Below are 27,500 nucleotides of genomic sequence, written 5' to 3' on the forward strand. Positions count from 1 at the left end.
CTGGTTAAATCCAACTGCAAATCAGTCATTTCTCTTCCAGACCACTGATATCAACCCACGACCAAATCAGGTTGTTTGTAGTGACCTCTGCATGGCAAGCTTACTTGACTTTGAAGAAAAACCTCTGCAAAGCTCCAAACAATCCTGCACAAATGTACCCAGCTGTGAGGGCTGTCACATTCACTTCTGCCACTTACTAATAACTAAACATCTGCATTGAAAAGTCAGTCTCCATCCTTCATAATTTAATGGTAAATTCAGGAATAAATCTCTTTATTGGAAGTCCCATACTAACAAACTGTATAACAAAGGAAGGAAAATAATACAAAGTTGTAATAAATCTCCATCCTCTTATCTAAGAACTATACTGAAGCATTCCAGCAAGAAACATAAAAATACTGTTAGGCTTAAGTTCGCTACAGATATGAAAGGAAACTTTGAATCTTTCTTTAGTTATGTGTGAAAAATTAAGGAATAATGTCCAACAATGTACTGAAGTAATCCATAATAATATAACATATTCCAATCTGAAGGAGATAGACAATGCATTAGCAGACAACTTTAGAGCTAACATCACCCCATATACCTACAATTGTTGTTCCCATAGTGCCTGAAAATGTAATTTCCATTGAAATCATCTTGGAACAAGTCTTACTATCCATGTCAAAGGATAAAAATAATGCTTCCATGGGGCCAGACAGCCTCTCAGGCAATATTATCACCAGAGCCAAGTGTGCCACCAAACAGATCTCTACCTACACAGTTTAGCCTCAGCCTATGATAGGGTTTATGTCTGGTACATGAAGAATAGCCACTGTGGCACTCCTGCACAAGCGCAGCTCTCCTACAGACTCAGGTAATTATAGGTACATCAGCTTCACCACCATAATATATGCAAAACAATATAAAAATATCATGACATAACTTACTTCTGCAGACATAGGCAATTTAATTGATCTAGCACTCACTCAGTTTGGTTTTGTGAAAGACACGTCCTGTCTCCTGAATCTAGTAAGTTTCTTTAAAAAAAATTACAGAAGCTGTGGACACCAGTCACTCAGTGCACACTGCTTGTACCAGCCTTACCAAGGCTTTTGACGCTATCCCTCATAGTCAAAGTCAAAGTTAAAGTGAACTTTATTGTCATTCAGATTATACAACTTGCGTATCACTGAACAAATTTCATTACTCTGCCTCAAGGCGGAGGCATTTCCACATGTAGACAATCTACAGTACAACAGCTACTGTTGACAAGACCCACATTATTTTCTACATTATTTTCTTAAACTCTAACTACTACGCATATTGATTGCACATACAGGAGACTTTTTCCACAGTAGTCATTACTGCACAGTTACAGCTTTGATTAATACCCAAAATTATGAATTTAAGAATCTAAGTGGAGTTATTGCACAGAAATGTTATTACACAAAATATATAAGGTATTGTTGTTGGCATGTAAGGTATTATATCATGCTGGTGTTATTAAAATAAATATTACAAACTTAAGGAAAAGCACTACATTATGTGCTGGGTTGCGAATTTGCTATCCAACAATTCCCAAGTTGTGAAAGTTGGTGGTACCCACTCTGAACATAAAATTGTAAGTAAGGGGGAACCATGTGGATCAGGGCTAGACCAACTTCTGTTTGATGTTTATTTTGCAGATATCCAAACCAATATCCCAGAGGTGTGGTCAGTCAGGTTTGCTGATGGAAGCAAGCTGGGCACTATCATCCACTCTTCCAGTAGCATTAAACATTTCCAACAAGTGCTGGAAAATGCAGATACCTAGGGTACTGATATTACATGTTCGACAGCTTAAGTTGTCGAATGTCTAAACATCGATACCTAATCGTTGAAACCTTAAAATCATGAACGACCATTCTTTCCTCAGGAAAGAATTTGCTAGGCCGTCACAAAATAAAATAAACTTCTGAACACAAACATAGTGGGGGGGGGGGCTTCACTCCTCCGCACCCCAATGTGGGGAGCTGTGCCCCCCCACAACCCTAACTAAATAAATACCAACTCCAAGATTGCTCTACATTGGGAAAGGGCAAATCCCCAATAACAGCCAAGCAAATTCTTTCCAGAGGAAATAATTTGTGTATGTGACCTTTTGCAATTTTAAACTTTCAATGCTTAGATGTCAATAATTAGGCATTCAACAACCTAATCTGTTGAACATCTAACAGAAACCCATACTGAAAACAGTTTCATGCTAAATGCAGCATACTAGAGTTTGGCAAAAAAATGCTGCTCCCACTTCATATTTTATAAATGGCACTCATCTTCAAACAGATAGGTTCATACTTTCATACTAGGCTATCTGCCCTAGGGCATTTATAAGCCTAGCCAGAGTGTGTTTGGCTTTCACCACCCATTTTAAATGAATTTTTCTATGCCCTTTTTCGAGGTTAGTGTACTGTGCCTCTGTCTAATAGTGACACAGAAGTGATTCCTGGGATAAACCTACTATCTCCCATCCACTCATCAAGATTCCTCTTGAAGAGAGTCAATGAGGGACTCTGCCTAACCTGGACTGGGATTTTATTCCAGAGTGAAGGGAGCCTCTGGGTTATGAATCTGTCCCTCCAGCATGTCCTATTTATTTCAGTGCTGAGGTTCAAGTCTCTTGAGCGCGTAGCTCGATGGGATTTGCATTTTCTGAGGTGCAGCATGTCTATTAATTCCGGGTTGGAACTGGCTTTATACGTCAGGCACAGATCGCCTCTGAGCAGGCGGTATGCCACTGAGTAGAGCTGGAGTTTCTTTAACCGGGCAGCATATGGCATCTGTTTGAGCCCTTTGATCCTCTTGGTGAGGTACTTTTAGGGTCTTTCCAGTTGCTGCAGGTGTCTGATAAGGTACATCCCAAAAGGGGCATTGTACTCAATTATGGGCCTGATGAGGGATGAGTAAAGAGGCACGATGACCTCCCCTAATCTAGATGTGAATCCCTTCATGATTAGGTGTGCTATATAAAATGTTTTTCTAACCACTTTGGCCACGTGGTTGTCAAATGAGAGATTGCTATCAACTTGGGTCCCCAGGTCCCTAATTACTTCTTCCGTACTTAATGGATTACCACCTATGTGGTAATTTGTGGGCACTTTGTTTTTGCCAAAGGGAATGACTATACACTTTTTGGCATTTAGCTTGAGGCCATGGCTCTGGCACCAGTAGTCTGTTTCTATGAGGCCCTTTTGTAGAATGCTTGTGTCGGCTGGAGAGTCTGTTATGGCACCCAGTTTGCAGTCATCTGCAAACTTGGTCAGCCACAGTCCTTTCGTGTTAGCCTGTACCTCAGAGAAATATATACCGAACAAGAGAGGTCCCAGGACTGAGCCTTGTGGGACGCCACTTGTAACTGGTTTGGAGTCTGACATGGCTCCAGCAATTCTAACCATGTGGGTTCTGTCCTTGAGCCAGCTTGCAACCCATCTAGTGACATAGGGGTTTATATTTAAGCTGGTGAGCTTATCTATAATGCCCAAGTGGGGTATTGTATCGAAGGCTTTTGCAAGGTCCAGGTAGGCTGTGTGGACCACGTTCCCCTTGTCAATGAACTTGGTGACTGTTTCAAAGAAATCGACCAGGTTTAAGAGGCAGGATCTGCCCTTAACAAAGCCGAACTGGGTAGGAACCAGTGTCTGTAGGTGCCCAATATCTTTATTTATGAGGTCCATGATGATCCTTTCCATAGCTTTGCAGACCAAGCTAGTCAAGCTTATGGGGCGATAGTTTCCAGGATCCGTTGAGGCACCACCTTTGTGGAGAGGGACCACTGTTGCTGTACGCCACTCTTTGGGTACATATCCTGTAGTAAGGCTGAGATTGAACAGTAGTTTTATGTTTGGGTTTAGTTCTTCTTGGAGTTCATGTAGGACGCAGCCCGGGACACCGTCTGGTCCCATTGATGCTGTGTTTTTTGCTTTGGAGAGGGCAGCTCTTACCTGAGCATCTGAGATGTCGGGGGGGGGCAGCACTCTGCTGGGATAGATATTTGCCCTTTTGGTGGGGAAGGGGAGAAGTTTGCGCTGAACCTGTCAGCTAGGATGTTGGCAATGTCTGTGGGTTCGGTGTATTTTTTGTCATTTTGGACTAATTCTGAGCATATCTGGCAATTCCCACCCAGGTTCCTAACATAACTAAAGAAAGCCTTGTGATTATCCTTAGTGTCCTGTGCAATTTTTCTCTCGAAGCTGGCCTTAGTCGATTTTATGAGTGCCCGTAGGTTTTTGCTAATACTGATCAGAGATGCCTTCCCTTTTTGGGATTTTGCTCTATCATGTAGTAGCTTCCTCCTTCTATTGTATAGTTTGTTTATGGCTGGGGTCCACCAGACAGTACGCCTAACTTTGGAGGATTGGGTCTTGGTTTTATTTGGGATTGCATGATCCATGGATTCCTGAAGGTGTTCATAGAATGCGTTTATAAAGGATTCTGTGGTCTGGGCCATATTTTCCACAGGCCCAGGGGCTTTGAAGGATTCCACCTCAGTTTTGAGGAGTGTGAAATTTGCTTTAGAGAAGTTTTTCACTGTGGTTTTATGGGCAGGGGGCTGGGGTCGGGATGTGAATATCTAGTGAGATTAGTTTATGGTCTGATCTTACCAGTGAGGGATACACTTCTGGTCTGGAGCATAGAGTCCCCTTGTTGGTGATGATCAGATCCAGTATGTTTTCCCCTCTTGTGGGAGTGGCAACAAGTTGTTCCATAGCATTTGATTTATAAATTCTAGGAACCTTTGGGATAGGGTGTTGGAGCTAGAGTAATGCTCCCAGTCTATGTTAGGGTAGTTGAAGTCGCCCAATATAATGGGGTTTGGAGAGACCTTCATATTTTCCAGTGTTCTCAGGAAGGCCGAGTGGGATTCCTGGGTTTGGGGGGGGTGGTCTATAGCAGGCTATAAACTGGAAGGCAGTTTTACCCACTGTTAGTTGCACATGGATAGTCTCTGATGCTTCATGCTATTCCACCGACTTGGAGGTGTGGGTATCTTTGACGAATATTGATACTCCCCCTCCTTTTGTGGTTCATTCCAAGTTTTGGGGCTGAAAAACATGGTATGAGGTATAACCTGGTAGTGCTGGGGTACTCTCGGGAGCCTTGAACCAGGTTTCTGTTACTGCACAGATATTGATGTTCTCCATGCTAAGGAGAGTTTCGAGTGCATGCATCTTGAGGTTTAGACTTCTGGCGTTGAGTAGCATTACTCTTAGTTTCTTATCCCTTGTGATACCTATGGAGGTGGGTTTGTCTTTTGAGCCTTGCCTAAAAAAGGCACTGTGGGGGTGGCAAGAGCTTTTGCCAATATCCAAAAGCCCAGGGGGTGACAGGTGCAAGCAGTCCCTAGCGAAGCATCGTGGCTTGTCGAGCATGTCATCCCAGGCAGACAGGCATTGGATCCCCTTTGAATGACACCAATACTTAAGCCAATTGTTGAAATTGATCATCTTGTCTTCATATTGTGGCATCATTCTTGGTGAGGGTAAGATGCTACTCAAGGTCAGGGCCGTACCGGCCTGGGCTACATGCTCAGAGAGCTCCTCTATGTCTCTTTTCATGTAGTCCAGGGAGGTACATCTCAGGTCATTCACACCAGCATGGACAATGACTGAGTCATATTTGTGCTTGCCTTGGAGTGACCTGAGTGCTTGTGTTATGTGGCGGATCCTAGCACCTGACAGGCAGCTCACCGTGACCTTCTCCTTGTTCACCCTGGTGAGCGGGACGTCAGTGTGCCTGATGATAGAGTCACCTATTACAAGTGTATCAGGTGTGTTGTTTAGCCTTAAGGGCTGTGATTGTTTGGCACACTGGCTCTGTGAGCTATGTGTTGCACGTGTTTTGTTTTGGGGTAGTGGTTGCTTGGGTGCCTGCTTTGGAGGTCTCTGCTGCTTAGGCAGATTTTTATTTAGAGCCTCCGAGTATGTTTTTGTGTGTTTATGTGTTTGGTTTGCTGTTGTGGTAGGTCTATGTGAGACTGGAATTGTAGTGAGTGTGGTTTCCTTCTCCTCCTGACTGGTTACGCCAGTACTGAGTTGAGAGAGCTTAGCCTCCAGTTTGGCTATATGGTTGCATCTCTCACATGTGTTGGAATTTGTTGGGAGGGGGAGAGGGTTGTCTGTGTACATGAGGCAGTTGTAACATTGCCTCAAGATTCCCAGATTCACCAGCTGGACCGGAGAGGAGATTGACAACTGACCTCTGGACATGCTAGAATAGTATTAGGAATTCCTTTATAATTGAAAAAAAGGGCCATTGGGGAACAAAGTACTCAAGGGGAGTTTGTGAGGGTGAAGTGCTTTTAATTTTTTAGTGCTGACTTATATAATTGCTTTAGTGAGCAAGTGCCAGGCTATAGAGTGGGAATAGGGTGTTTATTATGAGAACTAGATCAGTTCTAAGGGAAAAAGTGAAGAGCAGACGTTGTGGAGCAGAAAATGGTTTAAACTCAATTAAGCAGCGCTGCCCGATGCTGCGCTATGCGCAAAATCACGTAAAGCCGCGCTAAAGCGGGTTTTATACAGGGGAATTTGAAAGAGTTAAAAATTGGCCCAAAACAGCCAATAGACTACCAGATTCTTGTGCTGGGAACACTCTTCCAGGGATAGATAGGCTGCTCCAAGCTCCCCACTGCCACTGGTGAACAAAGAAGCCTCCCTTTATCTAAGAAAGGAAATGGGCAACACAGGAACTTTCCAAAAGTCCAGAATACAGCAAAGCCTGTATTTGGACTACTCTAGGTCAGGAAAGATGGGAAACAAGGATATATATATTTTTTTGCAACAAACAGCAGGAAAATTCAATAAATATGTAACACAGGCTAGCACACTTGAGTGTGTAGCCTCAACAGGTAAAAGCAACAAACAGGACAAACTTTAAAAGTGCAGGTGCAAAAACAACTTTAAACAGTTTAAAACAGTTCAAGAAGCAGAAATACTTGCAGTTTAGCTAGATCGGACAGTCACCAAGGTAGTAGCAGGAAAACAAACACTTTTATCAGGTTAGCAGTCACTCTTTTAGCCTCTCTGCTGCTAACACCACTCTGCAGGACCACAAGTAGCTTGGCTGAGTAGTAACAAACGCAAAAACCGTGCCAAAGTGGGTTTTATACAGGGGGACTTGAAAGAGTTAAAAATTGGCCCAAAACGGCCAATAGACTACCAGATTCTTGTGCTGGGAACACACCTCCAGGGATAGATAGGCTGCTCCAAGCTCCCCACTGCCACTGGTGAACAAAGAAGCATCCCTTTATCCAAGAAAGGAAATGGGCAACATAGGAACTTTCCAAAAGTCCAGAATAAGCAAAGCCTGTATTTGGACTACTCTAGGTCAGGAAAGATGGGAAACAAGGATAATTTTTTTTTTTTTTGCAACAAACAGACTACCAGATTCTTGTGCTTGGAACACTCCTCCAGGGATCTATATGCTGCTCCAAGCTCCCCACTGCCACTGGTGAACAAAGAAGCCTCCCTTTATCCAAGAAAGGAAAATGGCAACACAGGAACTACCAGATTCTTGTGCTGGGAATACTCCTCCAGGGATAGATAGGCTGCTCCAAGCTCCCCACTGCCACTGGTGAACAAAGAAGCCTCCCTTTATCCAAGAAAGGAAATGGACAACACAGGAACTTTCCAAAAGTCCAGAATGCAGCAAAGCCTGTATCTGGACTACTCTAGGTCAGGAAAGATGGGAAACAAGGATATTCTTTTTTTTGTGGTCATAACAGATCTGGGTACTTATGTGGATAACTGTTTTATATTTAATCGCCATGCTTTCCATCATAATCAGGAAGTTATTCTTTCTGGTCCAGTCAGTTTCCAAAGAAATATCTTCCAAATACAAAGAAGTCATCCTACCAGTACAGTCTGCCCTTTTCATAGCCATTGTTGAATATATTGTCCCCTTGGGTACGTAAAAATCCAAGTATGCTGCTCAACAGATAAAGCCCCAAAGATTTCCGACATGAATCTTAAAGCCTTCAACTATCTTGATAGATTAGCATGGCTTTTTTTATACTGTGTAGACTACAGGCTGCTGTCTTACTTTTTTAGCCAAGAATTATTTCTTTACAAAATCAGTGTATCTGCAAACATCCACAGTAGGACCTTAATAATAAAAAAAAATACTAGAATTATAGGTTCCTAATTAAATGTATTGCCAGCCTTTGGAATAAGGTATCACTACAGGTCAAACTAAGTGCTACTTTGATGACATTTAAAGCTAGTTTTGATTAGTGGATTGATAAGTGCAAATGTACGATACGATTATCATGTACATTTGGGATTTGGGGGTAAGCACTATTAAATGTTTGCTATGGGTGGCAACAACTTTTAGGAGTATTTACTTAAAAGTGCATATGAATAGGCATCTTAAAATCCCCATGATTTCTTGCCTAGTACTTTTCCTATGTTCCTGTTTCATTATGTTTACTTTGTGATCAGGTACAATTACAAGCGCAAAGAAAAAAAGGCATTGGAAAGTCCTGATAAGTAATGCAGTAATAAATATTTGTTACTTAGTGCTTCATCTCTATCTCTCCCTCTTTCTGTCTCTGAGGCAAATCCTTACTAGGACTTTAACTTCAATTTATCTCCATACAGACATAATGAAGGAAAAACATTTTATTCCATTTAAAATGAATTGTTGATGGAAACTGCAAAGTGTGCATGCGTGTATGTATGCATGTATGTATGTATGTATGTATGTATGTATGTATGAATGTATGTCAAATTAAAAAATAAAACTGACCATTATGGTCATTGTTTAAGGTACTGCATAATGTTAATTATTCTTTAGACATAACAATATATGTAGTATATTGACTGCCCTGATTAACACACTAAAAATGGCTAAATTAGATCCTAGTTCAGCACTATTATAGCAGGAGACCTGACATTAACAACACTTAAGGAGGTGCTTAACAACTGTTAAACACCCCCTGAGTGCTGTTAGCATAACTTCTGTACTAAAAGCAGACAACACTGACCAGTAAAAAGCAGTAGCAGCAGAGCAGGAAACAGCTTCATTTTAATTCCTGTTTCAACCTGCTGTCTGCTGAAGTACACAAAGTATTTTGAATTAAATTGCTTCCCAAACAAAGGGAATATGTAAGATATCAACCACTGCCCTACTATTTTACTGGCTTTCAAAGCCAGAACAACACATTGCTTTTTTTTTAATCTTACGTTTAATTAATTTGCAGTACATGGAGAAGATAAATCTCCATGCACTATGAGCAGGTCAGCGGGTTGTAACCCTGTGTTATGTATCTTTTGACATGGATGCCAAGATGCACCTCTTAAACTTCTCTCTCAAGGCAAATCTTTTGGCATCCATGTCATGAACACATAATAAAGTACTTATAATTGCTGACCTGCTCATAATTCTCTAAGTAATTATTTATTTAATTTATTTACTTAGCTTTGTAAACTGTGCATGTGAAGTGACCTGCTAATGCTTTCAAGTGATAACGCAATGCAAAAGGCATGCACAGAGAACAATTCATTTGCAACTGCATCATAGGCAATTGAGAGCTAAATAGTACTGTGGTGAAATAATAATTGGAAGAACAATCTTTTAGATTTGTAATTGAAAAACAAATGAGATTGCATTAATCAGAGCAGGGTAAGCAATGTGTCTAACCATTAAATACATTACATAAGAATAATTTACAGTTCTTCAGATTCTTTGTTTTTTCAAAACATAGATGCTGGACTGGAAGGTGGAATTCAGAAAGAAAGAAACATAACATGACCATGCTGCTGTAGATTACATAGTGATATTTGCATGACATGGTCTGTTGTGGATTAGTTATACATGAGTACCAACAGTGCCAATATAGCACAGTTATGCTGGGGTCAGTGTTGCATAATAAATCAGTACAGCTGCAACAAAGTCAGTAAACATACAACTGAGTCAGCAGCACTATAAGTCATTATGTGACCCAGGGACACTGGCATGCAGGTAATGTTCCAAATACTATACAGTCACATGTGCATCAACTCTCCCTATAGCAACTAAAAGCACACCTCTTGGAGCCTATACAAGGACTATACAGCAAGTACCAGCTATTTGTTTTATATACATAGGAAGAAAATAGGGATCATGGGGCAGTCAGAAATTGGGTAAAGCAGCCAGAGGATTACAATGAAGAACAGAAGCAAGGAAAGAATGGCACAGTGCTGGGGAAGAGAAGAAGATAGGATATTTTTAAGGGAGAGCTGCCCATTTTAGGGAGAGGTGCTCATTTTTTAAAGGGTAGAGTTGAAGGTAGTATGGGTATTGTGCAGGGGCGGCTTGTGCTATAGGATTGCAGGACTGCAGCCCCCCACCTGTACAATAAACTTGAAAAATAAAATAAGAAAAAAAAAAAAAAAATTCACGGACTCCACGCATGCGTGCATGGTTCCTGAGAACTCCATGCATGCATGCATGCTCATTCCAGAGCTCCAGACTGCTCTGTTAGGCAGTCCAGATAGGAAAGGCAGGAAACTCTGCCCTTCCAACCCAGAGGTCTGTGCGGTGATGACCGCACAGACTGAAAGATCACCGGACTGCATCGCCCACAGGAAAGAGGCTTCAGCCTACTACTCTCATGGGACTAGCCATCTCTTGCGGGAGACCCATGCGTGGGCAGCCATTTTGTGGAGGGAGAACCATGCTGCAGAGGATCGGTGGCCATTTTGTGGAGGGAGACCCATGCTGCAGAGGATCGGCGGCCGTTTTGTGGACTTAGCTGCAGCGGATCGGTGGCCGTTTTGTGGAGGACAGGTAGTGGATTCACTGTGTATGTGTGTGTGTGTGTGTGTGTGTGTGTGTGTGTGTGTGTGTGTGTTCAGGGGGTTGTTTGTGTATTTGTGCATTTAGTTTCTGTGCCTGTGTTGTGTAGTAGTACTGCTAGGGAAAGGTTTTTTGGATGGTAATATGCAGGTTTGAAGTTAATGTCAGGGCTAGTAATAGGGTTAGGACCAGCACACAAGGGTAAGGTGATGCAGGGACGACAGGTCATTACTGTTTCTAAGGAATATTAATGAATGAAATCTTTACAGAGGAGTACTAGAAATATTATTTGTAATAAGCAGCATCAGCACTTTTCCTCTAAGTCGGTTTCTGTTTGAAGTTTTTTTGTTATTTATTTATTTTTTCAAACAAACTGATTTCAGATGACCATAGAATTATTAAAACTGCAGTTATGACATCTGGAATTACATAATATGAAAATATGTTATGTATACAGTTAATGTTTGGTTAATCTTAGATCCAAGATATTAGTGAATGAAAAATAAGGATGCACCTTTGAACAAACTAGGAAAAACTATGAGCGCAAATAGCAGAGATCAAGCAGAATATCTGGAACCCAAGCTTTCAGTACTTAGGGTACACAGCTTTGCTTACTTTGTAAAACTGTCAAGAGCAATTACCTTCTAGTGGTTAATGATATCATTATTGATGTCTGTCAAAATACTACTTCTTATGCATTTAACATGAGTCTGAAGCCATTTACATTTAACGCATACAAGTGCATTTTCAGAAGATTTTTATTTGTTTTCTAGAAAATATTTGTATCAAAACTACATCTAATAGCATTATAACAAAACATAATATTTATAATGGGAGATCAAATAATGAAAATGAAGAATAGGTGCCCTTTGTTCTGTGTTGTGCCAGTCATTTATATATTTTTAAAATATGTGGATTCTTGGAATGACTATAACCTTTTATTTAATTAGATCTGGTCTGTTAACTGATTGAAATATTGCATGTTTGACAACAATGGGTGGTAAAACGAGCAGACAGATATTAGTAAAACAAACATTAGAAATGACTCAATCAAATCCTATAACGTTATTATCTGTGAACTGATAAGGCAATGCTGTAGACCACTAGTTTTGAATCTTTGGACCCTTCTACCTTACATGTATCTGATTACTTAGCCGAGCACAGTAGTGCCAGCATTCTGAAGTTGGGTTAAATTTACATGCCGCAAATGGGTTACCATTGAGTTTGACTCCCAAAGGAATTGTAGCCCACATGACAAAATTTTGCATTGGAGCCAACAGATGGAGCAATCTGGGGATCTAACAGTGGGGCAGATATTATTAAAGTAAATAAGCTGACATACTCATGGAAGTATACATAGAGCTAACTTAGTGCAAACGTTCAGTCTGGGTCGTGAATTTTTAAGTCTAAAACTTCTTTGATTTATTCTTAAAATAAACATAGTACTTTGCAATAAATAGATTCCCTTTAAAAAGTCATATTTATGTCAAGCTAAAGGACCCTCTTGTTGATGATGCAGCCCCAATACATGTGATTCAAAAATTTAAACCAATTCCTTCTTTCTACAGGATAGTTTAAGATATTTAGATTCAATTTATGATTTAACTATCTTCAAATATTACAATCTGACCTAATTCTAATGGTGTACAGACACAGATACTATTTAACATCTTTAACTCTTGATTACACGATATTTCCAAGTTTAAATAAATTATGACACTAGCCTGACAAATTACTTCAGTAAGCATATAATACCCACAAAATCTTCTTCTTCAATAAACTAATAAATTAGAAAATAAAAAATAAAACTTGAAAATAGTACAATGTCTGCTATACTGGTGGATGCAAGGCACAGAGGGATTCCCATGTAATGAGAGGTACTAAATTTTTAATATTTTCAAATATGTTGTGGGGCCATTAGTTGTTCTTCTATTTCTGTCACTAAATACAAATTAAGTTACACATTTTCTTTCTTTTTTTTTTTTTATCTGACCTCTAAATGAGCTTGGAAAAAAACACACAAAGAGAAATTTTTGTCACATAATTTTCAGAAATAGACCAAAAGGCTGCCTTTTGAAATTGGTTTCAGAGGGCAGATCCTGACTGAAATTCAGGCTTGGTTAAAGGGCAGTATTTTTTGTTTAAGATTTACTTGACATATATGATTTTTACAAGCCAAATACACAAACTTGTGTATAACTTCTCCATTAATCCCTGGTTTTGTATTCTCTAGATGGTAAATAATATCAAGTCAGGAGTGCTAATCCAAGAGTACAAAGCCCATTTTCATTTATTCAGCTGCTAATTTTAACAGAGGCCCTTCTGATGGTTGAGAAAAGTGACGGTGCTCTTGGATTCCTGAAAATCTCAGGTTATATTGCCTAGATTTCTTTCTGTGTTCAGTATTTTGAGTTCAGTGTTTTGAATAGCCATTTTAGGTCTTTTAAAATATTAAATATTAATATTAATATTAAACTTTAAACAAAATTGTTGCATGTCATGTTGCAGTCTGTATAATGTTTGAGAACAGGAATGCCCCTGTGATAGAGCTGCTTGTATATTTCGGAATTAACCAATATTAAATTAGCAATATCCAAAGTTATGCCTTGTAGCAAACATGCATTTTGGGAAATTTCCTCCAATTTATTCATAATGCAAATTGCCAAGTGCTGAATTACTAGTATAAAGTCCTTAGTTTTGTACAGGGGTGGCTCATGCTATAGGACTGCAGCCCCCCACCTGTACAATAAACTTGAAAAATAAAATTTCACAGACTCCACACATGCGTGCATGGTTCATGAGAACTCCATGCATGCATGCATGCTCATTCAAGCTTCAGACTGCTCTGTTAGGCAGTCCAGATAGGAAAGGCAGGAAACTCCGCCCTTCCAGCCCAGAAGTCTACAGACCAAAAGGTCACTGGACTGCATCGCCCACAGGAAAGAGGCTCCAGCCTACTACTCTCGTGGGACTAGCCATCTCACATGGGAGACCCATGCATGGGCAGCCGTTTTGTGGAGGGAGACCGATGCTGTAGAGGGTGTGTGTGTGTGTGTATGTGTCTGTGTGATGCCCCATGTGCTACATGGTGGTGGGTAGAGAATAAGGCTTGAACCCTGTACCTTGAGCCCAGGTGGCAGGAGCCTGAATTCCCTACCTTCCACCATTTGTAAAAACATTGCAGATTTTTCCCTCATACTTGTTCTATTCTTCATAAAATCTGTGGTTTCTGTATTTGTGTCCTTGCAAAGCTGGTAGTGTATTGGTGCAGTGGTAGCATTGTTGCCTGACAACTACAGGTTCTCTGGTTTGATTCTTGGCTGGGGTGCCTTACCTTTTCTGTGGAGTCTGTATGCCCTCCCTGTGTTTGTTTCCTCTAGTGTCCTTCCCATCTTACAAAGACATGTGTCTGTCTGGAGTGTTTCTCCATGGGCCTCTGCTAAAAATTAGCTTTTGTTCCAAGTCAGACTTTCCTGGTTAATAAATGTTAAAAATGACACACATTTGAATGTCAGACTTCATATTCTTCAGAAAGTGCATGGTAACGCAAAATCTTTTATTCTAGCAATTTTGTATAAGATGGATATTTTAAATCTGTCCCTATTTTTGGGATTGTATTCCCCCGTTATGGGCTTCATCCAGATTTTTTGTGCTACGGTTGAGAGCTATGGTAAGAACTGAGTTCATTGAATATGTTTGGGGGCTATATTACCCCATTACTGGCTTTGTCCGGGTGTTTTTTTGCTAAGAGATTGAAAGCTATGGTGAGAATTGAATTCACTGAATGTTTGGGGGCTGTATTCACCCATTATTGGCTTTGTTCAGGTGTTTTGTGCTAAGATGTTTTCAGCTGTGCTATGGTGAGAACTGAATTCACTAAATGGTAGCCATTTAAGTTTCCATCTTCCTCTTTCACAAAACAGCTGACATGACATAGTGGTATGTTGCTCTGACTGTTTTGCACAGTGTCCTGGGTTTAAGGCTTGGCAGTGAAATGTATGGTGGTAACACAACTTTTTATTCTAGCAACTTTCCAACATTATACAAGCAATGTTTAAAATGTGTCCCTGGTTTTTGGACTTTTGTCCCCCCCACAATAAACTTTGGCTTTTTCCAGATTTCTTTGTGCTGCAAAGTTCAGAGATACAGCTGAGTGAGTAGATTTTACAAGGAGCTGAGAGCTGCAGGGGAGCAAAAGTTTAGTGCTGCTTATGCTGAGTCTGATTGCCTTGTTAATAGCACAACAGGTAGTATACTTGCTTTTGATGCAGAAGGCTGTGGGTTCTACTCCCACAGTAGATAGATGCATTGCTGATACCGTACTTTGCAAAGGCGGTGGATGCTGCACTCCTTTTTGGCGAAGATACCTAGTAACTATGAACCTGTTATCAGTTTGCCATCCATTCCCAATAGAAATATTGCTAGCTTATAATTTTTTAGTGTAAGATAGGCAATTTATTCTTCAAGGGTAACGGGCACTTTATTTGTAGATGAAACAATGAAAAACAAAGTTGTTTGCTAGCAGCAGCCTCTTCATTAGTTACAGATCTCTTTAATGTGGAATTATTTAGATGACATTTACTTCAGAGATTGTGCATATGTACTGATACTGGTGGACTGTAGAAGTTTGAGTAGACTTTTATGATGGAAATGTTCTGAATTGGGCAGTTTTGTCATTACTGGTACATGCATTTTGTTTCATTGTTTACTGGAAAAATTTCAAAACAAATTTAAAACACCCTCTAAAACTGTACTATATTGTACAAATAATATAATTTAATTCAATCAGGAAGGTGTATGAAAGAGCATGTTTATGTTTCGTGTGCAAGGGGCCTGTGATTTGAAAAGATTCCAAACCCAAAGTTAATCTGCCACTGGCAAAATGTATTTTCTTTGAATGCGGGTTTCAATCAGGGTTGCCAGATTTCCGATTGGCCAGGTAGGGACTGAAAATAAAAAAAAAAAAAAGGTCTTTCACTGTAAGTGAAGACTAAAAAAAAAAAAAAAAAGATTGGCATACGGGCCAATCAAAAATCACTAAACACGGAGCTACTTCTGTTTAATGTTCCGCATTACACAGAAGTAGCTCTGTTTTGCGATGTTTTGATTGGCCCGTATGCCGGTATACGGGCGAATCAAAACATCGCAAAACAGAGCTACTTCTGTTTAATGCGGAACTGCGATGTTCTGCATTAAACAGAAGTAGCTCTGTTTTGCGATGTTTTGATTGGCCCGTATACCGGCATACGGGCCAATCAAAAATCGCTAAGCACGGAGCCTCATTTAATGCGGAACTTCCGTATTAAACATAAGAAGCTCCATGTTTAGCGATTTTTGATTGGCCAGTATGCTGGTATATGGGCCAATCAAAAAAAAAAAAAACAAAGTGGAGGCTGCCTGGAATTTAAACCGGCAGGGCGGGACTCGGGATCAGGCTGCTGATCTCGGGACAGTCCTACCCAAATAGGGACATCTGGTAACGCTGGTTTCAATGCTGATTCAGTGAATGTGAGTTTTCAAGGGCAGAGAAGTTTTAATGCTAAGTCTGCTTTCGTTGTGAGACTGCATTGCTTTGTTTAGCAGATATGATATCTATTAGTGTTTGCGCTGTAAAATGCAAAATAAAACCTTCAAATGAAGTCCAAATCATTGCAGAAGTAAAGCAGTATGCACATTAGTGTTTATGGTTTTTGTTTTTCGGCTTTTCCCGGTTAGTGTTTATCGTAAATGGGGTGAAATAGCCAAGTAATGGTTCACTGGAGTGGCTGTAGGGGGGGAGCTCCATTCGACCATGATTTTGTGAGGGGGGGGGCAGCAAACTCAGACAGCCTCGGCTGAACTATACCTCTCAAATGTCCAGATTTTTGCAGAACGAAGAGATTTTTGCTTCTTATTTTTGGTTTGTTCCTCATAAAGTTTGTGGTTTTCTGTCAAATCATTTAGGAATGAAGTCACTAAATAATGACAGACACTGAGTTTCACACTTCATAACCTTCAGGGAAAATGCCTGCTAAAGCAAGACCTGTTATTCTATCAACTGTCTCAGTTTATACAAGAGCAATTTTTAGTACTGTTTATATGTTCCCCCAATATATTTGGCCTTGTCCAGATTTCCTGCATTAACAGGTTGAGAGGTACATGCAAATAAATTGCTTTATAGAATTAGGCATATCCAAACCTCTCAATTGTATCCGATTTTGGCTCAAAATGTTGCTCTTCCCCTAATAATCTCTCCGCAAAATGGCAGTTTTGGAAGAAAACATGGAGGGTTTACAATTAATAAATAACTGTAATAATCAGTTATAGATTGCTTTTATTTCAGAAATGCATGTAGATTATTTTATTTTGTCAGCTGTTCAAGTTAGCAGTACTAATATTAAAAAGTGTCCCTTCTTTGCAGGTTCCCAGCTGTACTGTGTGGCTATTTTATATTTTTGAATCACATTTTTGGTCCATTTTTCATAAAATTGTGTTTTTTTGGCAAATTAGTGGCAAATCATTAAAGACTGAAGTTAGAAAATAATGACAGACATTTCAGTTTCAGATTTCATACCCTTCAGAAAATTCATACTAATGCAAGGCCTACTATTCTATTATCTTTCTAAGTTTATAAGAGCAATATTTAAAAATTGTCCTTATTTTTGGGCCTTTATCCCACTTCTATGTATGGCTTTGTCCAGATTTCTTGCTCTGAGGTTGAGAGGTATGACAAATGTGTCAGGGCCATAGCAGTCAGCCAGTAACATTTAAAATTGTGACATACTTATTGCACCCCACTCCCCTATGTAGTGACTCTGGATGTGTCCAAGCAAGGCAAGGAACAGTTATGCAGGGTAAATGTGCAGACTATCACCCCATCCAATGTAGACACAAGTACTACAATGGCTTTTCATCTGTCCTTGATTTTGTAGAATGTTCTCGTTTCTGTCATATTTTTATACTGTTGATTTATGCTTATTATTCAGAAAGTGCCTGCTGCTCTGTGTTTAAGTAGCAGTGCTTTAATGACCATCTGGTAAGCTTGTCTGAGATTGTAAGATTCAAGTAAGTTTTAATAAGCATACTGTTAACGAATTGCCAACATTGAAAGCCTTTCTGTTGTTGCCATGCAGAGAATACTTACATAACTAGATAACATATAAGCCTTGGGTATTGAAATGCATATGACAGTATTTGTAATAAAGGACAGAATTACATTATTTTAAGAGCTCATTACAGGCTTTACCTGCAAACTAAACAGAATGCCAATCTATCATGTGTGGTCCATATCCTGTGCAGTAATCCTTTAAGCAATGTATTTTGAGCTTGTTTCCTGTTTGCTTTTCATTTTTTACTTTGATCATGTTTTCCCCATGAAACAAGTAGATAGTTGTCGTCAGGCAGCAGGTCTTCTTTTGGATAAGAAAATTTTTACAAGTGGGGGTATCACAGAGATTGCTACTTTCAGCATGTTACTTGGTACTTTAATAAAGCTGAATATAAATTATAATTAGAACCACAGTGCAAGGAGAAGTGGTTTGAGTTGAGTGCTGCTTGTTTTTTTATACTTGATTTTAACTGGCATTCCAGTAATGTATTTAAAAAGTAATTTATTTGTTCATGCCTCACAACCTTATTATTTCCATCTAGATATTAAGTAAGCTGCCATGCAGCCAATGGATTGAAATATTGTTTTTCTTCTACACTTTCCTTTTTTCTTGTTTGGACTCTCATAATGATGGTTTGGCACCCAGGGCAGCGTATTTAATTAAAGTTACAGTTTTTGTGGTTTTGATCATAGCTCCTCCCCTTTCTAGTTGGACACACCCATTTTCATTGACCCCACCCATTAAGCTGTCTCCTGCAGCCTCCCCTTTGATTTGAAGTCACCAGCTGCCACTGGTATTGTGTGAGTAGGAAGGAGGATATAGGAAGTGAAGCAGAAACGCACAAATATATAACATAGGAAAAGATTGACAGGGACTGTAGTAACATGTAAGGGGCAACAATTGAGGGACACAAACTGACAGATGGTGAACAACTGGTAACAGGGAGGATTAAACTACAAACAGGGGATTGGGTATGTGACATTAAAGCATGATAGTCAAGACTGCTCAGCTATACAACTCTACTTGCTGAATGCACAGGTGCTCCAGAATATTAATGTGGACATCAAGCCACCATTCCACAGCAGTCCTCATCAGCTGCCCCTCCATATACTGGGTGATATACAAAGGTCCTTACACATCACTATGTGAGAGGTACATCTCCTTAGTTTTGTTATAATAGTGTGCCATGCCAACAATACACTACACTTACTGCACTGCTTTGAGAGCCAGGTCTACTTTCGCTGGCAGATAATCCTATTTTTCTCTATCTCTTGTGTTATAGAAAATATAAAACAAACAGTAATGAGTACAGCATATCCCTGACAACAGAATGTAATTTCAGCTACAAGTACTAGGCATACTATACAGAGCTATTGCAAAAGCAGGTGACTTACAATAAAATGGTGCCTGCCCCTCAACAACTGCTTCCTACAAATTCAGAAGGTCTGGATGGTACCTCATGGGCCACTATACTTATGCTGGCACTGCTTGTCAGAGCAGATGATACCAATGGTGTTATTCACTGTCCTGTCAAACTGGTACCTGCACCAACATTATAAAGACAGCCCTTATAATCCTGCAGCAGAAACTCCCATTGATTCCTTTGTTGCAGGTGTAAAAAGTCTTTGCACTCCATGTTGCCCCAGGAAATACTCCTGCCAGAGACTTATCCTTCTGTTGATATTTCTGCTGATTAGGTTAGGTTTTGGAGATAATCATAATTAGGGTAAATGACCATACATTGTGGACACCATGTGACATGAACTGATGAGCAGTAGGCTAGAGCAATGCCCATCTATAGTAGTGCAATGTACCAGGTTAGTACTGTGATGCATGGTGACATTCACATGATCAAGCAGTACAGGTACTCGCACCCTATGTGACTGCAAAGCTTGTGAACAGACATAATGAGCAGTGAGCTAACACAATGGTTCTGGCCATGCAAAGTGTAATTACCATGGCCTGTCTCTTCTAGTTCAATCCCCATATGTGACCTTCCTGCCCATGATGTTATACTTATTTCAGATTTGTATTTAATGTTGTATTTGAAATTTTTTTTTATTTTTTGTAGAGCTTTTCTTCCCGGGTCTCCACTGAAAATGAGCTACTAGCCCAGTTGGACCTCCCTGGTAAACAATATCAAATACAAATAAATAAAATAAATGCATGAACATAAACGAGCACAGTAGCATGGAAAATGGTTAATAATGCACTGCATTGCATTTGTAGTAAATTCATAATCAATCATAATAAATCAGCTCATTATCATAATAACCATGTTATGAGTCTTGTTTTAGAATGATAAAAATATAGTAACCCTTTTGCAGGAGAGTACATTATAACAAACAATGTACATAATTAGAATAACGTGGATATTAGAGCATACTGTCATATAGGGAAGCAGATGTCAGGATAACTGATAACGGACCTCAGGACTGTAAACACCACTCAAGAGGACATGGCTACAATGGGCACAGCCACACAGCAGTGGATAGTGTGTGTGTGTGTGTGTGTGTGTGTGTGTGTGTGTGTGTGTGTGCATGTGGAGTAACATTGCACAGCCTCTAATAAGGGAATGACAGACTTGGGGAGAGGGGATTCAATCTGCCAGGACACAAGAGACATGCAGGATAGGTTTCAGTCATGGGGGTGACTTCCCACACAGTGACTGGAGATAGGGAACACAGGCAGGCCTAGTCACAGTTCAGCCATGTTGATATCCATAAATTGTATTTTATGCACACATCATGTCATGCTGTATGTATTGGCGGGCCTCTAGTATACGAGGCACAGACTGTACTATCTGCACACATCCTCCAGGACACTGACATGAACCTATGCATAGTTTAGACAAGCACATATGCATTTGATGTTTGTTCTTAAAAGTACTTAATTGCATTTATTCTGCTGCATTTATTACTGCTTGCTAGTAGCCTGATTAAATTGTAACTGTTATTCTAAGCCTTTGGTTGAAGCACTTGGGCTTCAGACCAGTTGTTTTACATTAAGAAGGTTTGTGGTCTGCACTGTTGTGACAGGACAGGCAGCTTACATCCTTCTAAGTTGGGAATTGCTGATTGCAGGCTCAGTGTCTGTTATTCTAAAAGTGTATTAGTTATGGTTTAAGCACTTGGGCTTCAGGCCATTTATTTTACATTAAGAAGGTTTGTGGTCTGCACTCTTGTGGGAGGAGAGGTTAGATTCTTCCCTTCTGGTCTGGGAGTTTCTGGTTAAAGGCTGATTGTGCCTGTTTATTTGATCTGTTTCTTTCTGAAATTGGTATGCATTGTTTGCTGTAGCATAGACTAAATTCAGACATGCTGAATCTAGCTTTGTTTGCATAACTTGAGCACTAATCCAGACCATCTTTTTTTGGAGAAGGTTCCCCTGCACCATAGTGGCAGGAGTGTGCAGTTAGAACATGTCTGATCGAAGACTGCTGGAACAGGGCTCAATTTTTAGTGTTTTATTGGTTAATTGGGTAATTTGTCTAAATCAGTTTGCTCATTTGCTACTGTTATTAACAAAAAAAAAAAAAAAAAAAAAAAAAAAAAATTTATGCATTGCCGTCTAGCTAGGGTTAAACTATTACTGGTGCCAAAAGTCTGCTCTTCAAATTTTCCCTTAGAACGAGCCAGTTTTTTAGTTTTAGCATTAAAATCTGTTTCTTTGAGCTCAGCACTTGTTCAGAACTCATTGCAAGCACTAAATAAGCTACAAATTACTACAGCACTCAACCTTCCTCACTTGTCTAGAGGAAAACAGTTTTTAGTACTTAATAAATAAGCACTATCCAGGCATGTCTAAGGGTCAGCTCCTGGTGTTTTCTCCTGACTACCTGATGAATCTGGGCATGTTGGGGCAATGCAGCAATTGCCTCATGTACACAGACAACCCTCTCTCCTTCCACCCAACACTACAACCTATGAGAGATGCACTTATATAGCCAAACTGGAAGCAAAGCTCTCTTCACCCAAGACTGGACTAGACAGTCAAGAGGAGAAGGTAAACACTTGCACCACACCACACTCATCACATAGTCCCTCAAAACCTACACCACCAAAACACACACATAGAAACATGAAACACACATCTACATTCGCGGAGGCTCTCAATAAAAATTTGCTCAAGCAACAGAGACCTCCAAAGCAGAAACAGAAGCAATCTCCACCCCCCCCCAACACAACTCAAATGACACATAGCCTACAAATTTAGTGTGCCACTCAACCACAGCCCATAAGGCATAACAACAAACCCAACACTCTAGTCATAGGTGACTCTATAGTCAGGCACACTAATGTTCCAATCACCAGGCTAAACAAGGGGAAGGTTACTGTCAGCTGCCTGTCGAATGCCAGGATCTGCCACATAATGTACGCAGTCAAGTCACTCCACAACAAGTACAAATATGACTCTGTCATTGTCCATGTTGGTGTGAATGACCTGAGATGTACCTTCATGGACTACATGAACAGAGACATGGAGGAGCTCTCTGATCTTGTAGCCCAGGCAGGTATGACCCTAGCCCTGAGTAGCATCCTGCCATCACCCAGAATGATAACACAGTACAAGGACAAAATGATTGACTTCAACAATTGGCTAAGCTTTTGGTGTCATTCTAAAGGGATCCAGTATCTGTCTGCCTGGGATGACATGATCAACAGACCATGATGCTTTGCCAGAGATGGCCTGCACCTATCGCCCTTCGGATTCCAGATACTGGCTAAGGATCTTGACACCCCTATAGTGCCTTTTTTAGGCAAAGTTCAAATGACAAATTCACCACCTTAACAGGTACAGGCAAGCAAAATCTGAGGGTAATGCTACTCAATGCTAGAAGTCTAAACCTCAAAATGCATTCACTTGAGGCACTCCTTAAAATGGAGAACATCGACATCTGTGCAGTGACAGAGACCTGGTTCAAGGCTCCAGAGAGCACCCCTGCATTGCCAGGCTATAATTCATACCACACCTTTCGGCCACCTAAACTTGACCGAAACACTAAAGTCGGAGGTGTGTCCATATTCATTAAGGATATCCACACCTCCAGGCTAGTTGCTCAGCATACTGCATCTGAGATTATCTAAGTGCAACTAACTCTGGGCAAGACCGCAATCCAAATTGTAACTTGCTACAGATTCCCCACCATTCCCCAGGATTCCCACTCCTCATTTCTTGATACACTGGAAAATATTAGGGTATAACCCAACACCCTAATAATGGGCGATTTCAACTACCCCACCATTAACTGGAAAAACTACTCTTGTACCAACTCTTTTGCTCAATGTTTTCTGGAATTCATAAATTCTAATGCCTTGGGTCAGCTTATCTACAACCCCACCAGGGGCAGCAATATCCTAGACCTGGTCATTACCAACATGGATGACTGGTGTTCCACACCAGAGGTCAATTCGTCATTGTTCAACTCCAACCACAAGCTAATCACCCTAGACATCCACATCCCGCCCCCACCCCCCATTAGGAAAAACCACTGCAAAAAATTTCTTCAAAGCCAACTTCACGTTTCTTAAGACAGAAGTGGCAAACATCACGGCAGCCATGCAGATGGACAATAGAGGTACGACTGCTGAATCCTACACAAATGCACTTTATAAGCATTTACAAGAGTGCATGGATTGTGCTATCCCTAACAGAACCAAGATGTTATCCTCCAAAAAAAGGAAGCAAATCTAGTGGTCCCCTACCCTAAACAAACTCTACAACAGAAGAAAGAAACTGTTGCAAAAAAGAGTAAAATCCCATGATTGGAGGAACTCCCTGTTCACCCTCAGTAAGAAGCTGAGATCCCTCATAAAATCCTCCAAAGCTAGTTACAAAAACAAAATCACCACTGATTCTAAAGACAACCACAAAGCATTCTATAGCTATATTAAGAATCTCAATGGCAACTATCAGATCTGCTCTGAGTTAGCACAATAGCCCTAAGTATACAGAACCAACTGATATTGCCAACATCCTGGCAGATAGGTTCAGTGATAACTTTACCCTCCTCTCACCCCCTAAAGGGCCCATCTCTATACTGGAAGAATGCAAAGTTCCTGTAATCACGGCTGCACAGGTAAAAAACACACTCTCCAAAGCCAAGAACACAGCATCCATGAGACCTGACAACATCCCAGGCTGCGTTCTACATGAACTATAGAATGAACTGGCACCCCACCTAAGCACCATGTTCAATCATAGCCTCACCTCAGGATTTATGCACACTGAATGGCACACAGCAATGGTTATCCCTCTCCACAAAGGAGGAGCCACCAGGATCCCTGGGTACTACCACCCCACTAGCCTAACGAGCCTGGTTTGCAAGGCCATCAGCATGGATCTTATACACAAAGACATTGGTAATCTTCAAACTCTGGAGCCCACCCAGTTCGGGTTTGTAAAAGGCAGATCATGTCTTCTAAACCTGATTGACTTCTTTGAAGCAGTCACCAAAGTCGTAGACGAGGGTAAGGTGGTTCACACAGCCTATCTAGATCTCGCCAAGGCTTTTGACACCATCCCCCACTCTGGAATTATAGATAAACTCACTAAACTAGGTATAAATCCCTATGTCACAAGATGGGTTGCCAACTGGCTCATTGACAGAACCCACACTGTGAAAGTAGCAGACTCCAAATCCGACTTCAGACCAGTGACAAGTGGAGTACCACAGGGTTCAGTCCTGGGTCCTCTCCTGTTTGCTATCTACTTTTCTGAAGTACAGGCTAACACAGAAGGTCTTTGGCTAACGAAGTTCACAGATGACTGCAAACTAGGAGCCATAATCAAAACTCCTGATGATATGAACATCCTACAAAAGGGCCTCACTGAGACAGATGCCTGGTGTCAAAGCCATGGCCTCAAGCTCAATGCCAAAAAGTGCATTGTCATCCCCTTTGGTGAAAACTCTGTACCCATGAGCTACCACATAGGTGGTAGTCTACTTAGCGCTGAAAGTGTGATAAGAGACCTTGGGACACAGGTGGACAATAGTCTCTCCTTTGATAATCACATTGCCAAAGTAGTCAGGAAATCCTTCTATGTGGCACACCTCATCACAAAAAGTTTCTCATCCAGGAAAAAAAGAGGTCATTGTTCCCCTCTACTCGTCACTCATTAGACCCATTATAGAGTACAATACCCCTTTTGGTATGTACCTCACAAGACATCTAGAACAACTGGAAAGGCTGCAGAAATACCTCACAAATAGGATTACCGGCCTTAAACAGATGTCCTACGCAGACCGTCTCAAAAAACTCCAGCTTTACTCCGTCGCATATCGCGTACTCAGAGGCAATCTCTGCCTAACATACAAAGCTATGTCAAACCCAAATCTGTTGGACATGCTCCACTTAAAGAAATCCCAATCCCTCTGAGCTACACGCTCTAGGGACCTAAAACTTGTCACTACAATAAACAGAGCATGCTGGAGGGATAGATTCCTGTCCCAGAGACTTCCCATATTCTGGAACAGACTATCTATCTATATCAAACAAAGATCCTCACTAGCACTCTTCAAGAAAAATCTTGATGATTGGATGGGAAATAGGAAATTCACCCCGGGATCATCTCTGTGGCTCTGCTCAACAGGAGCACAGGAAAATCATTTTCTCGGGTGACGAAAGCCAGAGAACCTTTTTGGCTAGGCTTATATAGGCCCTAGGGCCAATACTCTAGTACCTACCTATGAACCTATGAACCTATTTATGCTATCCAGTGACATTAAAACTGCATCAGTCTCAACCTATACAGCAAGGTATATCTCTGCACATAGGCTATGCATAGTACTGGCAAGTAGCACACTATGTGTCACTTGGTGGTAGGCATCAGAAGTGTGTACCAGCAGTGGTACAGGTATGTTATCTATAGGCACATACTGGTAATACTGAGAGAAGATATTATATAACAGAAAAACACATGCCTGGTGCCATGAGGCCACTGGAGGCTGAGGATGATAGCATCATGCACACGGCACAGTCTGATGACACAGGTGGCACTGTTAGTTGTGCTAACAGTGAAGGCTAAACTTACATCATCAATAGCTGTAGAAACTGAGGAGGATGTGAATGAACCCCCATCTTCACTTGTGTTCAGAAAAGGTTGTCAAATCAATGTTAGCCCCACCAATCATACACAGATGTCACCACCACAGACCACATCTGAGGGCTGCACTAACATAGGTGAAAGATATGTAGGTGGCTGTCACCATCCTGACAATAAAGGTGCTCTGACCTGTGTCTTACTCTTGTCATTAAGCAGTGGATAACGCAGGCCAGTGACCCAGATAGAGATAGATACTAATCACACCATGTCAGATATGTTAAGTTTGCTGTGTGAGTCAAACAAAGGACTGCAATCGCTGAAGGGACTATGGAGCATTCTGAACCTTATGCAGATTGACACAGTGTACAGAAACCTGGAATAGGCATCTTGGTGAAGGTAGAGGTAGTCTAGTTATAATCCATTTCTACCCATGCACTTGATAAGGTTCACTGTGCCTTGGGCATGATGTGAACATTTGACAAACTATGGATTTGCCCATGGATATTCCATTCATTCACTAGAGGAAGTGGTCCATGACTTTCACAACCAGGTCCTAGCCATGTTTATGGCTGGCACATATGCCACCTATGACACCTCCCCCTATGTTAGCTTTGCTGTCCCTGTCACTATGTATTATTCCATCTGTGCACATGATGACTACTAACCTGTTTGGCTTGTCTAGGTAAGGTAATGTATGATGATCAGCATGGCCTCTCTCAGACATTGAAAATAGGAACAAAAGGCCTTTGAAAAGTAGCTATGCCCAGACAAAACTCTGGACATGTAATTAGCATAACATTTTCTCACCTCTAGTAGGAATATGGAATACTACTCAGAACACATTTGAAAAACAGAGTGACAAAAATGATGGAAAATATAAACACATTTTCAAGGAGATAGCATAAAATCTGTAGACTTTAATGAACTACATTGCAAAATACTATCATACATGTTAATTTATATTTGTTCCTGAAAAAGTGAGATGTAAGATGTGTGCCCTCTTTCTTTAAATTATTGGTGTCACTAGTATGTTGGTCATGTAGTGTGGGTTTCTGAGTGCTAGACAGATTCAAAAATAATATGTGATTGGAAAGGTGGGTCAGATAATTGTGTGAAGGGGTAAATTAAGTCTGAAAATAGGGACACACCTCCAAAAATAAGCACACGATGTGCAGAGGTAAATTGGGCCTGAAAATAAGAATGTTTCTCCACAATAGGGGCAGTTGAGAGGTCTGCAAAGTAATCAAATGCATTTCCTTGCTGTGTTAATGCATGTATCACTTTTAATTTGTGTTTTTCATATCATTGCTCATAGTTGTGGACTAGACACTGCTTCTTTGTCAGTGCTGCAAGTTATCGGGATCACCTATACTTCATATGAGGGCCCACAGCAGATTATTTTACTGCCAACATTTCACATTTTCTTTCCAATGCTGCTGCCACAGATATGTCAGGTAGTGTTATGTTGTACCATTGTTGTAACAGTTTTCATAGAACTATGTTATGAAGCATGGTACCAACAACTGATAATCCACTGTGGGCCTCTGGAGCATATTGTAGTGAGCCATCAGA

This window comes from Protopterus annectens, chromosome 5.part0 (genome assembly GCF_019279795.1).
Source record: "Protopterus annectens isolate FY-2018-M chromosome 5.part0, PAN1.0, whole genome shotgun sequence".
Taxonomy (NCBI): Eukaryota; Metazoa; Chordata; order Ceratodontiformes; family Protopteridae; genus Protopterus; species Protopterus annectens.